At 36.2% G+C, this 13,480-nt stretch overlaps 1 protein-coding gene across 5 annotated transcripts in view; it reads left to right on the forward strand.

Moving 5' to 3' along the window:
- LOC108028451 (protein phosphatase 1 regulatory subunit 16A) overlaps positions 1 to 13,480 on the forward strand; it is a 46,497-nt gene that overhangs the window by 7,369 nt on the left and 25,648 nt on the right. The window contains exon 1 of one of the 5 annotated variants that reach the window (XM_017100292.3): positions 11,115 to 12,087. The exons of the other annotated variants lie outside the window; for them this stretch is intronic. The gene's annotated coding sequence lies outside the window, so the exon portion shown is untranslated. Of the gene's footprint in view, positions 1 to 11,114; positions 12,088 to 13,480 lie in introns of those variants that run through there. 5 annotated transcript variants of the gene reach the window in all.

Raw genomic sequence — 13,480 nt, forward strand, 5'->3', positions numbered from 1 at the left:
CATTGGTAGATAAGTAAGAAGTAACATGGTACTTAAAATATATATTTAAATATCAAGTCAAGAAGCCTAATTTAATGTTAGAAAAATGTATTAATATTTATTCTGAACTTAAAATTACTTTTAAAATATTAAAAGTAACTTTAGTGAGTATTTGACCTAGATTGTTATTAAAAAACTACATTGATTAGGGTATATAGGTTAGGTTTACACTTGTACCCGAAAAAGGTACTATTAGATTAGATCAAGAAGTATTAGGTCATACAAATTAAACGATTTGGAATAATAATAATATTATTATTAATTTAACTAATAATATTAAGAGTAACTTTATATACCCATTGAACTAATGTGTTAGCAGGAAATTATAATTATTTCGGGATTTATTTACATTTGTACGAGTACCTAAAAAATATATTTATACTCGTAGATCAAATTACTAACATAATAGCTTATTATTCGGAATATAAATATATTTATTTTTTAACCAATCAAACAAATTTAAAGGACTACAATACTAGAGTTAATTCAACAAAATTTCACAAACTCGCCTTTTTCACAATACTTTCACCTGATACATTTCCCCTCTATTTCGGTGCAAGAATCCGACCCCGACCTTTGCCTGTTGCTTCTGCCCCCGGTGATTTAATTTCGCCTTTTATCTGCCTGAGCTCTCTGCTCGTTGGTCACTTTATCAGCCAAGTCCGGCAATTAGCCTGTTGGCTGTTGGCCCTAGTACTCCAGAGCAATTTCCTTGTTTTGAGGAAACTTTTTCATTTCTTTCATAATTTTTCTTTCGACCAAGTTTTGCCGAGCTCCGAATTGCCTCCCTCTTCTCCTGCGTAACATCCATTAATCAAACTTCTGGTCTTTGTTCCATCTCTCCTATTTTCAATGCTGCTCTATCACTTTGGTTGCCCTTTTTCTTGTTTTCCTGGGGGCTTATTTTGTTGCCATATTTTATTGTTGCGGGCTTGAAGTTTTCGCTTTAAAGAGGAATTTCTGCCCCTGGGGTCTCAGTCAGTTGATGACCCCGCACGCGATTTTACCTTTCCACGGCTGCCCGCAGTTCTTTTCTGTCTCGTGAATATTTCACGCTATTTCTAATTGCCAACCGACGGCTGTTATAAATTTATGTGGTTCTTTTTTCAGCTGATTTGCGATAGAGAACCAGAGACTGTCAACAAAATGGCAAGATAAAAAAAATTGAATAGAGTTTTGGCCATTGTTGATGTGATTATTTAACTGTTTTTCAGTGCTGTTGTGGCATGCTAAAACAGAGGCCTGTCGTTCAACTTCGGTCATATGTTCCAGATATGATTAGAGTCACCTAAAAAGAGAGCACGCAAAAAGCAAATTGAAAATTCTTTTAGCTGGCATTCAACACATTCTTATTCATATAGGTGTTCATTTGGTCATGGGGTTTTTCTTGTCGCTTTTAGTTAACTGATATTGATGGCTGTGTGTCGAGCTATCAATACATTTTTTTTATTGGTCAATTAATGAAGTTAGGAAATAGCATACCTTATAAGGAAATGGGGATGGAATGTGCGAAGGTATCACTATCAAGGTGAAGTATTAGAAATATATTTTTTATTAGAAAACTTATCGGGGAAAAACTTATAAAAAAGGGAATAAGTGCGATAGAGAGTATTTTTAAAATAAATAATCATTATCTGTACTGTGGCCCAATAAAAAAGTGTGCTAGGGCATGTGATAAAGATACGTCTCCAAAGTATGGCCTCTTTTCGTAGCGCATTTCATTCCTTATTTCTTACAAATTCGACAACACCTCAGAGTACCCATCTAAATATAGACGAGCAATTCGAAGTCAACCGAAATAAAAACAATTTAAAAAATTTATTATCCATGGGCGACAGATAGATAGACAGAAAATGCAATATCTAGAAGCGCACACGACCCGATTTGGGTGTACATTAGGCTAAATATAGGCGACTGTCATAACAGTGTCCCCGAAAGTCACACCCCTCACCTTTCGGCCTTATAAAGCGGTTCTGTGCCAGTGACAAGCCAACAACAACAATGGCAATTCAAACTCAACTTGTTTTTGATTAGATCATTCGAGGCGAAATGTCAGTCAATAAAGGTTGCAAGCAGGGAAGAGGGGGACGTTATACTTGGACCCACCTCTTTCGCCCCTTCGGTTTAACCTGCCGCTGGCGTGCGATAATTAACTGAAATAGACCCGTGACTGTCAGTCGGCCACAATACTCTCTACATAGATATACATAAATATATTCTGTACGCGGGTACAGTGGTTTTTGAAGCTATACGAGATGGTTATTGGGGTTTTAAATCGTGAATTTGTGACTTTTAACAGGGTAAAACAAAATGTTTATCAGTGCGAGATTGTCCTTTGCTTATAGCCAAAAGTCATCCAGAAACTATAGTGGTCATATATTTTGTAATTAATTGACTAGAAGAAGATAGAAATAACCTAAAATTCCAATATATTGGCTTTTTAGTACTGTTAAAAAGAAAAATTACCTAACTGTTTAATAATAAACGAAAGGGCTTCTTTAATTTTAATTTTATATTTTACTTTTTTTCATTTCTATTATTTTGGTATTAACTAAAAAATTTAAGTAAAGCCTGAAGAAAACTTGAATAATGGCATTTAACTACAATATGCATAAATTGCATAATTTTAGTTGATCCAATAAGTTCATAAATATAGTAACAACGTGTTCTTGTGCAGAAATGTTCACTTGGAGACAGTGCATAAATGTGGATATGTATTTTTACTTCAGCCAGCGAGTGGGTGTCGTTAAGCACTTGAGTTGCAATCACATTTCACGACGAGTCTGCAGAAGTGGGCTAGTTAAAAATGTCAAGAAGAAGTACCGCGCTGAAAGCCATAAAAGCAAAAAAGTCAGAAAAGGGGAGAAAGATTGAGTCGAAAGGAGGAAGAGGGCAGAAAAGGCAGTGGGCCAAGAGACAGGCATTGAAACTTTTGGCCCAAACTGAGAGAAATAGAAGTAATATTTTCTACAGTAGAAAAATGTATGAAGTTTATTCAAAGATAACAATTAAATTATTATTTCAGTTACCAAAAGAGTCAAAAAAATACTTAAATATTAAATATAATAAAAGAACCCTGAACTATTTTTCCTCTGTAAATCAGAGAGGAACTCATTCAGTTTCTTTTTCGTAATAACCGTGGCAAAAGTTCTGCCTCCCTTACCCCTTGCGTCTTCCTACCTGGCGACTCGACCAGGTGCTTAAGACCATTCACCGAGTTTTTTAATAACTCACGACTTTGGCCATGGCTTTGACAAGCTGTTAATGGCATTAAACGGGAGAGAACGAGAGAACTGAAATCTCGGCTGCAAAGGAGGCAAATTCTTTGGCAAGATGGATAAAAAATTGTTGGTCATTTAACAAAAAGCAATTTCGCTCAACTCAACTTGCTTTGAGAATTATTTTCTTATTTTTCTACGTTTTTTCCAGCCTTAATTGGTTTCAATTTCGAATCGAAATGCAATTCAAAGAAACGTCTTTGCTCTGTTCTTTGAAATTCATTTTCCTTTTCCTCTCTCTCAATTTTTCGGCAAACATTTTCCTGCGGTTTTTGCATGGGTTAGATAGATACAGACTGCTGTCCTAGGCCACATTTTTGGCTTACTTTGGGACAGGAGAAACAGTTTATAAGAAACCACTAATTGGCCATAAAATTTTATAAATTTCATGTGCCGGTTTTTTCCACTTTCGTGGCCAATTAGTCACCTAAAATGCGGTGTGGTCAATTTTTGTGATACCCTCTAATCCATTGAAAAAGAGCATATGTATGTTATGGGTACCTACTTTGGAATTGGTGGGTTGAAAATTGGCTTTTCAATATGTTAGAAATTTTGCCAATTAAATCTTTTCATAACTTAACTAATACCTTTAAAGTATTACCCTTTTTAACTCTCACTGGTAAATGTTATATAAACATACACTTTTGAGATACATTTTAGGGTATTTATTTAGTCATTACCCCACAGAAATACTTTCTGATTATTGTTTTCTTGTCTGTGAGCTCTTTTGATAAGCTTTAAGCTGATATAAAATGCTGACCATGCTGATAACTCAATTTCCCCCGAATGTAATTGCTCGCAATAAATCATAAATGCTTGTGTGAAATACACAAAGGTAGAAAGTATTTATTTACACAGACAGTGCATCAATTGAACTTTATTAAAATTGCAATGGGAAATCGTTAGCCAATGCATACAAATATGCCATCAATGGGGAAAAAATAAGTCAATAACTGAGATGGAAAATTGAATAAGTGCGATGGGTTGAAGAAGGCGTGACATTTTTTTAGAGCTTTCTGCAGAAAATCTCTGAGAAACCCAATCAAATATTTATGTGCCATTAACAGTTTGCTGAGCGACACTTGACGGGACAGTAAAACAACCACCCACAAAAAATGGTCTGAAATATTAATGCCATTAAAAATGTAATTTCAATAAAGGCGGCGAGGAAAATTCAATTAAAACAAAATTTGTGGGCCACCACAGAAAAAAGCGAAAACAAAACGCAAACCCAGACAAATAAAAGTAGCGAGAGAAAAAAAGCATGCCAATATTGTAAAGCTACTGGATAACTTTTTGTTCTATTTTCCACCCGGGTTTATTTACTTTGTTTGCCACTTTAATGAACCCGCTGGCCGCCAAATAAACCCAACTGTCCGACAGTCTCAGGATTTCAGATTAATTAGTGGTCAAGGGGGGACAGTGTCCCTTCGGGGGGTCATATGCAATTAAAAACACTCAACCAGATTTTTGGGGCATCTATTGGGCCAGTCGGGCCAGCACCTTGACGCACCTGCAACTTGAAAAACAGAAGCAAAAGGCAAAACTGAAAGCTAAAACTAAAGCCATTTCCCTCACAGAACGCGTGCCGGCAAAACAATTTTCCAACTATCTCCCATCTACATCTCCCATCTACACACAAAGACAAAACTTTGGCGAATTCTGCAAAATGGAAATACCCATCAGCGAATTCATCTCTTTCCGCCCAGTGCTGCAATATTTGCGCATTTCCTGTCGTACAAATATTTCCCATGTAACAGCTTCCCCGAGTTGTTGCCCAGGTTCCACTTCTCTCCGACAGTACCAGTAATAGTAACCACGTCAACAACAACAGGGCCAACGGAGCCGGCGCAACACTGTTGCCAGCTAACTTTCTGGCCAAAAAATAAACAAAAGGTCGAGTTTGGGGAGTGAGAATAAGGGCGAAGATAGGATACTCTTTCGAGGCAAAAACGATATATTTAAAAAAGATTTCGAATATGGGAGTTGCAAAAACAAATCTGTTTACTAATGTGTAAACCTCAAGGTTTTCATTAGTTTTGGTTTAAATGACTCCTTCTTAACAAGTGTTGGTTTAAACAGGACACATTGTGTTCAAATTTTTCGAAAAATTCCTTTTTAAAAATTCTTTTTTTTTTAGGCTTTAATTTTGCCTAAGTAAATATTGTTGTTCTTCAAAGAAATATCTAAAGATTTCAATGCATTTAGATTTACACCCAAAAGTAGGCAATGCATTTTTGTAAGATTACATTGATATATTTCAAAATTAATACAGTTCAAAATCATCTCAAAAGTTAATATAAATGCTACTAAAAAAAGTTAGAATATGTTCCTGGTGGACCCCATCTATGTGTTTTTAAAAATAAGGATAAAAAAGTATAATTTAGCACGTAAACTTAAATAAACTCTGAAGGCATTTCCATAGCCCATGGTCCCATTGAAATATATTTTATGTAATTTAAAATTTATGCGATTAAACATTTATCCCTCACTCACATCCCAGCAGTGGCCTGGGAGCCTGTTTTGGTTTATTGCTCAGCAGAAATGCCCTATTCCCCCAAGGGTAATTCGGTTAAAAAGTTTTTCTGCAGCTGCATTCGCTGCAAAAGAGAAAGAGTCGGAGACAAAGCCCGGCCGAGATGAGGTGGCTGAGAGGCGGTATACACCGCTAAACAAAGGCAAACAATGTAATGCCAGCAGCAGCGACCACGCACAACGAAAACAACAAAGTTGGGGCAGACCACGGGCGTCAGGAAAACGAATGGGGGCTAAGGCTGGGGGCTGAGGACGGGAAAGCCGAGTTAGGAGTCGCAAACACTGTTATAATACCGCAAAAAATAGAACTACCCCTTCTTAGCCCAATCCTACTATTAAATGTTCTTTAAAAAAATATTGTTCTATAAAAAAAAAATTTTTGAAGTGTTTTTATTTTTTGCAAACAAATTTTGTAAGTAAATTGTAACAAAAGTGTTAAATAGTAACATGTCTAAGTAGATGGCCCAGAAATGTCAAAACAAATATGCTTAAGCTATAGATAAGCATGCTTTTCCGAATCCTAAATATCCTTTTTTATTAGTAGGTACAGAAATGTTATTTATATATAATTTGTTCTATTATTATTTATATGACATTCTTTATTTTCTGTGTGACAGGAAAGGGAGGAGAAGATGGAATAGCCACAGTAGGAAAAAACAGAAAAACAGCATTTGCTGGAGAATAGAGAGCAAAGTGGAAACAAAGCGACATGTTGCGCCTGAAAGGTTATTTGGATGGTGGAATCCCCCACCCAGCCCCCACACAAATACAAACACAGACGCACGAGGATGACCTTCACTGGGAGCACGTGGTGTCGGAATGGCTACAATCCCGGGCTGCGGGATGTCCTGCTTTCGGGGGGAGGCGAGTGCTGGATGCGGTTGTCTGAACCGGAATCCGGAGTTAGCTTAAATATATATGCACGAGTATATTCTTGGTTGTTTCGGAATTTCCAATCCGACGGAATTCGTTTGGGTGACAGTCCGTGATAGGTGAAAGTTAGATAGGAGTTGGATACAATAGGGTCTGACACCAACGAAATTATAAAAGCCAATTAAAATTTATTTCTAAAATATTTCAATTCATTCAATAAGAGACTTTCCTATGCTTTATTTTAATGTAATTTCTAATGCTTTATTTTTATTAAACACTCAAACCTTGAAAAGTTCGTTAGCTGGGAAAATCAGACAGAAATAGCTGCAAAGATATACATAGTTTGATAAGATAGCTGTCTGGAGTAAGCAAACACTTATATTATATGTGTCTAGCTCTAACTGAATGAACAAATACGCGTTTGGGAAGTTCGCTCGGATAAAGATTGTGTGCTTTCCAATCATATTTTACCTACAGTAAGTTCTTTGTGCTGCCTCCCCATTAGTCACGCTTGAATCTTTAAGTTAAACCGTTTTAAAGTTGCCAAGATTCGTGACTAATCCTAAGCAGCTGTTTATTTTTGAGGAACGACAAAAGACAAATGTGATAAGATTGGCAGGCCCAACCACTTTGTATTTGGGGCACTGGGCACATCCCATTTGGAAGAACCGGGAGGCACAAAATGCTTTATTCTCGCCAGGCCCATTAACGCTCAACGTCATCCATTTACTGCTATTTATGTTACGCAATTTAGCCCGCTTATCGACAATCAAATAATTAGAAAAAGGTGAAGCAGGTGAAGTGGGTGAAACGGGGCGAAACCCCACAATGCCAATACAAATTATGGAACTTGCCCTTTTGAGGTCTTTAAGGCTTCCTAATAACAATAACAATCAAGGAGAGAAGGAAGCGGAAAAGAGGGGTATAAAAGGTAAAAAGAGTTGAGTACACAGAAAACAAATTGGAGTTCATATCATTGAGTCTAGAAAATATCGATGCGGTTATCGTTATTATCGATATTTTCAATGTTTTTGAAACATCGGTATTTATCGGACACATCAATGTTTTTAGAAAGTAAAGAGTGCCAAGTACTCATATAAAATTCAAGAAAATGGAATTATTATTTTAGTTTAAACGAGATCAAAATTTAGTGATATTTACAATAAAAAAGTATATTGAAAATATCGATAAAGTCAAATATTGATATTTTTCAAGCTTTAAAGTTGTTTCTTTTAAAGTATTTTAAGTGGAGTTTTTAAAGTATAGAATAAATAATTTTGAATTCTGGTTCCCTTTTTGTTATTACATCTTCCCAGCTGTAAATTGGTTTGAAATACGCTTTTTTGTTTTGTGTAGAAAAGGAACAGCTACAAGTTTGTTTAACAAAGTGGTTTTCAACACCCCATAAAAAACATTTGCGAAAAGCAGCAGAAGAAGCAAAACAGAGAAGAAGCCAGCAACAAAAGAGCAAAAAATATAAACACAAAAAGTACAAACCGGGCAAATTTCCGTTGTTTCCGCACGTAAAAGTAAAAGGCAAATAAATAACCGTTGAGAGAAATGTAAACAATGCAGGCCCAAGATGCACAGCAGATGAACGAGAAGGAAAAGCAGCAGATGAAAAGACGAAAGGAGGAAAATGCCAAAAGCACAAATAGCAACTGAAGCCGGTTCAAGTTGAATTTTCCTCACAAGGTTTTCCCTCGTTCTTGTGCTTGTGCCTGAGCTATGCAAAATGTTGCACTCGAGGAGGGCAGACAGTTGGAAAATGAAGTGGAAAAGGGGGGAAATAACTGCATTCGGTCCTAATGAACGAGCTAACTGGAAGGGAAGGAGCCAACCGAGCATAATGGAGATGGGATAAACAAAACGGAGAGAATTGCTTAATTTATGGGGCTAGTCAAGTGGCAAATCCCTGAAATTTTTCACACTGGCAGCAGAAGGAAAATCCATTGTTGATTCCAAAATATTTTCAAAAAATCATTTTATTTAAGTCACTCAATATAAACCAAAAATATCAAAAAGTGTTCAACTCGTAATATAAAGTAATATCATTTATAAGAGAATTTTAATAATTTCTTAGAAAATTTGATACTTTATAAGAAATGTTTTTACAATATTATTTTTTATTTACAATTTGTACAAATCACACATTTCAAATACACAACTAATACACACCACAAATATTTAAATAATGATAATTTGCCAAAATTTAATTGAAACCATTTATAAAAAAAATACCTATTTATTTTATTTTTATATATTTTAATAAATTAACATATTAAATGTCTCAGAAATCTCTTACTCAATTATTAAATATAATTGATACCTAGATGTAACTATGTGTATTTGGATATTAACACCTGTGTATTTATTTTATATTTGATTAAATTATTTTGTGAGGTAGTAAAAAAGGTCGTTTTTTTTATGAATTGAGTGTGCTAGCCACAAAAAAAGGGAAAAAATTATTCGTCATTAATATGGACGGTAATGAATAATTTAAGGCGATGGATTAGATAACAATTTAAAAAGGTCGACAAATGAAATACGGGAAAAACTAAACAAGTTACGTATACGCCGGGTATTTCAATATTAATATTTGTTTCGTGCTTAAAATAGCTTAACTTTATATACTATCTAAGCCTGGTTCAGCTAGCTAAGAACTGATTATTACATAAAGAGAACAAAATTCTTCTAGCTCTTTAAAAAATTAAATGCAAAATAGAATTAAAAAAAATAGTACGTACTGGCCAATTTTCAAAATCAATTTCCTTGTGCATTAACGTGGAAATTTATAAACCGATTGATAGAGACCAAAAAAGTGGAACAAAATCAGTGATACAAAAAACGGGAAACGGCAAACAAGTGAAATGGAGCAGATCTTTAAGCAAATGTCGAGTGGGCGGCAATTGATAAACTGCGCCAGCAATAAAAGAGGTCGGGGGAAGTGGGGAGAAGGGGGAAAGGTTGGTAAAACACACAGTGGCGCAGTTTCCCCATTTTCCCACCGGCACAGACACTGCCAATAGCGCAACGTTTCGGAAACAATTTGAAGGCCATAAAACTTGATGTGGCGTCTGTCATAAAGGAGGCGACACCAGGCACAGATTCCGCCCGCCCCCTCATCCTCCTTGGCCCCGTCCCCTCCCCCTTCCGACCTTCCGCTTCCCAAAAGTTAGGTGAAAACTGCGACGGCACTCAAGATGCGGCAGAGGCGGAAAGTATCTCCTATTCCGTACTCCGAGTGCGGAAAAGTCAGATACGAATACGGCAGAGGCAAAGCAGCAAACTCCGGCGGAGGACAAGGCGGCAAACGTCGACGAAAACAAACAAATAAACATCGAGCAGCTGTTTCTGGCGCCGCCAGAGAGAGCAGAGAGTGTGTGCCAAGAGAAAGAAAGAGGGAGGGAGGCAGAGAGCGAGAAAGTCGGAGAGAGTGCGAAAACAACAACACAGCTCTCTGCCGGCTACAGTAGTCCCTCTAATTTAGCAATCTGCAGAAAATGCTACTAAGAGGATTTTATTTCCAGATTTTACATTTCACCTCTTTTTTCATTAAAACATTTAACAGTATTATTAAGTGCTGTTTCAAAACAAACATTTACAATTTAATTTTAAATGTAATAAAATCGATGACCCCAACGAGTTAAATGTTATGATTCCAATATTTCGGCCACCAGTGTAGGCACCACCCACTCTAACCTGCCTGCTTTCTCTCCCGCTCTGCCTGGCTCTCCCACTCTCTCTCTCTCTCTCTCTCTGGCTCTTCCTGTGCAAGTGCTCTCCGCCCACTTATCATACGGCACTCACTCATTCATGGCCAGACTGCAGGACCCTCCCTCCTTCCCCCCACTGTTGTCCCTAAAAGTCAGCTGCGCCTATTGGCAAATCCAATATTTACAGTGGAGGTCAAAATAGTAGCTAAGATAATGCATTGAACTTAACTATACAAATGTTAGTTATAGTTCTAAAAAAAAATTAGGTTAAAAAGTTGATTTTTAGGCATATTAAAAATAGCGGAGGAAAAAAGTAAAGCAATATTTAAAGATGTTTTGGATTATTTACCCAAATTCCAAAACTTTATAAATAGTAAACAAGAATAAAAATATTATATAATATTATTAATTAATATTATATTATTATTAGATATTGGGAAAAAGTTCCCGAATTTCAATAAACTTAACAAAAATTTAAGACGGATAAAAAGTGTGATCTTACAAAACGAAGCTCTATTTCGGCCCCGACTGTTCAGGCCAACACATGGACGGACTCAGCACCAACGAACGAATGGGAGAACGAAGGCGGCGACGCCGACTGCGAACGACGCTGCGGCATTTTGGCGCTGGGCTGTTGGCCATGTTTTTGAACGGTTCGCACGGCTTCTGCCCGCAGTCGTCGTTCTGCCGCTGCGAAGCCAGCAACAAAGTTCCGCAGCGGAACGCAACCAGTTGAGCGGAGTGTCGAAAATACGAATACGGACGGATACGGATACGTAGTTGGCAGTGCGGGCCTCAAGCCGTTTATTACGTATACGCACCGCGTGCCGCCGATTGGCGAATTTTATTATTTTCCCCGAGTGTCACAAGGCACACGGCAAATATGAGGCTGAAATGTAAATGAAAATGAGCGGGCGAGCCGAAAGACAACAAAAACAAAGATAACAACAGGGCAAGGAACAACAATAGTTGGGCCAAATCAATGACGATAAGGCGGCAAACAGTTGGGCCAAAAAGAGTACGGCCAACACAAAAAAGTTATAAAGTAGAAAGGAGCTGAAGTGAAATTGACAGCAATTATAAAAAAAGTGTGAACAATTTAAAAATAAAATCAAATTATTGGAAACATAATAAAAACTAAACAACAGGTTCAATAAAAAAGAAAAAAATACTAGTAAACATAAATAAAAAGGAAAACGCAAAAACACACCGGAATAGGCAGCAAACAAAAGAAATTATGTAAAAAGGAAAGAAAAGAAAAAACCCAAAGAAATTTGCCTTTTCAACATTTCTTCGCCCATTCAAGGGATACGAAAACAGTAACAGACCTCAGATAGACAGACAGATTGTATGCATGATTGTCGAGAGGCGGGGACATATTCCTCGATTTCGATTTCGATTTAACGTGAGTGCCAGGCGAGCAAACACAAACAAGCAAACAAATCAAGCACAATACTTAGAGTTCCCTAACATTCCGTTCCGATTCACACTCCTTCATTCCGGCGCGTTCGATTCTACGGAAAATGCAACACAAATATTAGCAATGCCATAAAACAATAAACCCGAACGTATTAATTGCAATCTTATGATAGTGAAAATATGGAAACAAAAAGCCAGGCGGAACGAGAATAGCAAACAAACCAGAGGTAAATGATAAACGCAAACTACTTAGTTCGATAACAACTGGGAAATAATACCCACAGGAATATTCTAAGAACTGGCAGCGATTACGTTGAATGTCTTAGACTAAAGTCAGTTAAATAAATCTACTTTTGGGATTATACTAGTTTCTTAAACTAAAATTAAAGAAGTTGTCTGTCCGAATTTTAATTATTCCCAATTTATCTGTCACTTATAAGCAATGGCAGGAAGTCTTAAAAAACAAAATTAAAGGATTTATTCAGCAGACCGTTTTCCGTGAAACAACTAAAGACGTTCCGCGCCGATAAATTTTAAAATAACACGAAACCCAATTAAAATTCTGTATGAGTTCCATTTAGCAATTCAAATTTCACATTTTTCACATGCTCTACATTTCTCATATTTGTCAACAAATGATTCTGAGAATATTTTACTCTTCCCCTTTTCGGTTGCCATTTTCTAGCCATTTATTGGTCTATATGTTGACCAAGTGACGGTGGCTGTCGATGACAGCTTTAAGCTATTGTTCGAAAAAATATGAATTTCGGTTTATGCTGAACAAATGCTGATGGCAGGAAAATGAGTGAAATATGAAAAATAAATGAGTTTATAACTGTTCAGAAAATTGTTAAATTTATATCAGAGTAATTAATGGAATTTTGGTGATTTCAGCTTGCAGCTAATAACATATTAGCTTTAAATTGCTTAAATATTTCTACAGCTGGAGATTATAATTAAAAAAAAACAATGAACTTAAATATAATCTACAGCTAACAAAAATCGATTATAATTTAAATGACCTTTATTAATTGGAAAATATCTGTTATTGCGCCAGAAATTCGATGCTTAGCCAAGGTCAGCTTCCGTCGCTTTTCATTTAAAACTTTTAATTAAAATATTTATTTATTGCCCAAACCAGGGAGATTTCTCCAAGTTCCTCGCCAGTTCCGAAGCTTTACCGCAACGAAAACAAAACTTTAAATACTTTAATTTCATGGGGAAAACTTTCGGAATGAATGCCAAACCATACAAAAATCGAGTGCCAATAACAACTTGTCCTTAGACACCAAATTGGCCTCCATGAAAGTTCTGTTGCCAAAAATGTAGGAGGAAACAGATGGAAAGTGGTCGAGTTTCATGTAGGGGATGTCAAAATACCCTTTGAAATTCGTGATATAAAGTATACGTATTTTCGATGAAAAATATGTTTAAAAATGTGTAGAATTTTCAAATATATTTCTATTAAAAATTTGCATAAAGCTGATCAATTGCTTGCAATTACTATTTTTTAATTCTTAGGAATTAAAAATAAATTAAACTGTTGTATTTAAATTACGAATAGGTTTGTAAAGACAAAATGATATTGTTCTGTATAATGCGTTAATCCCTTTAAAACTT

The sequence above is a fragment of the Drosophila biarmipes genome, chromosome 3L (assembly GCF_025231255.1).
Source record: "Drosophila biarmipes strain raj3 chromosome 3L, RU_DBia_V1.1, whole genome shotgun sequence".
Classification (NCBI taxonomy): Eukaryota; Metazoa; Arthropoda; class Insecta; order Diptera; family Drosophilidae; genus Drosophila; species Drosophila biarmipes.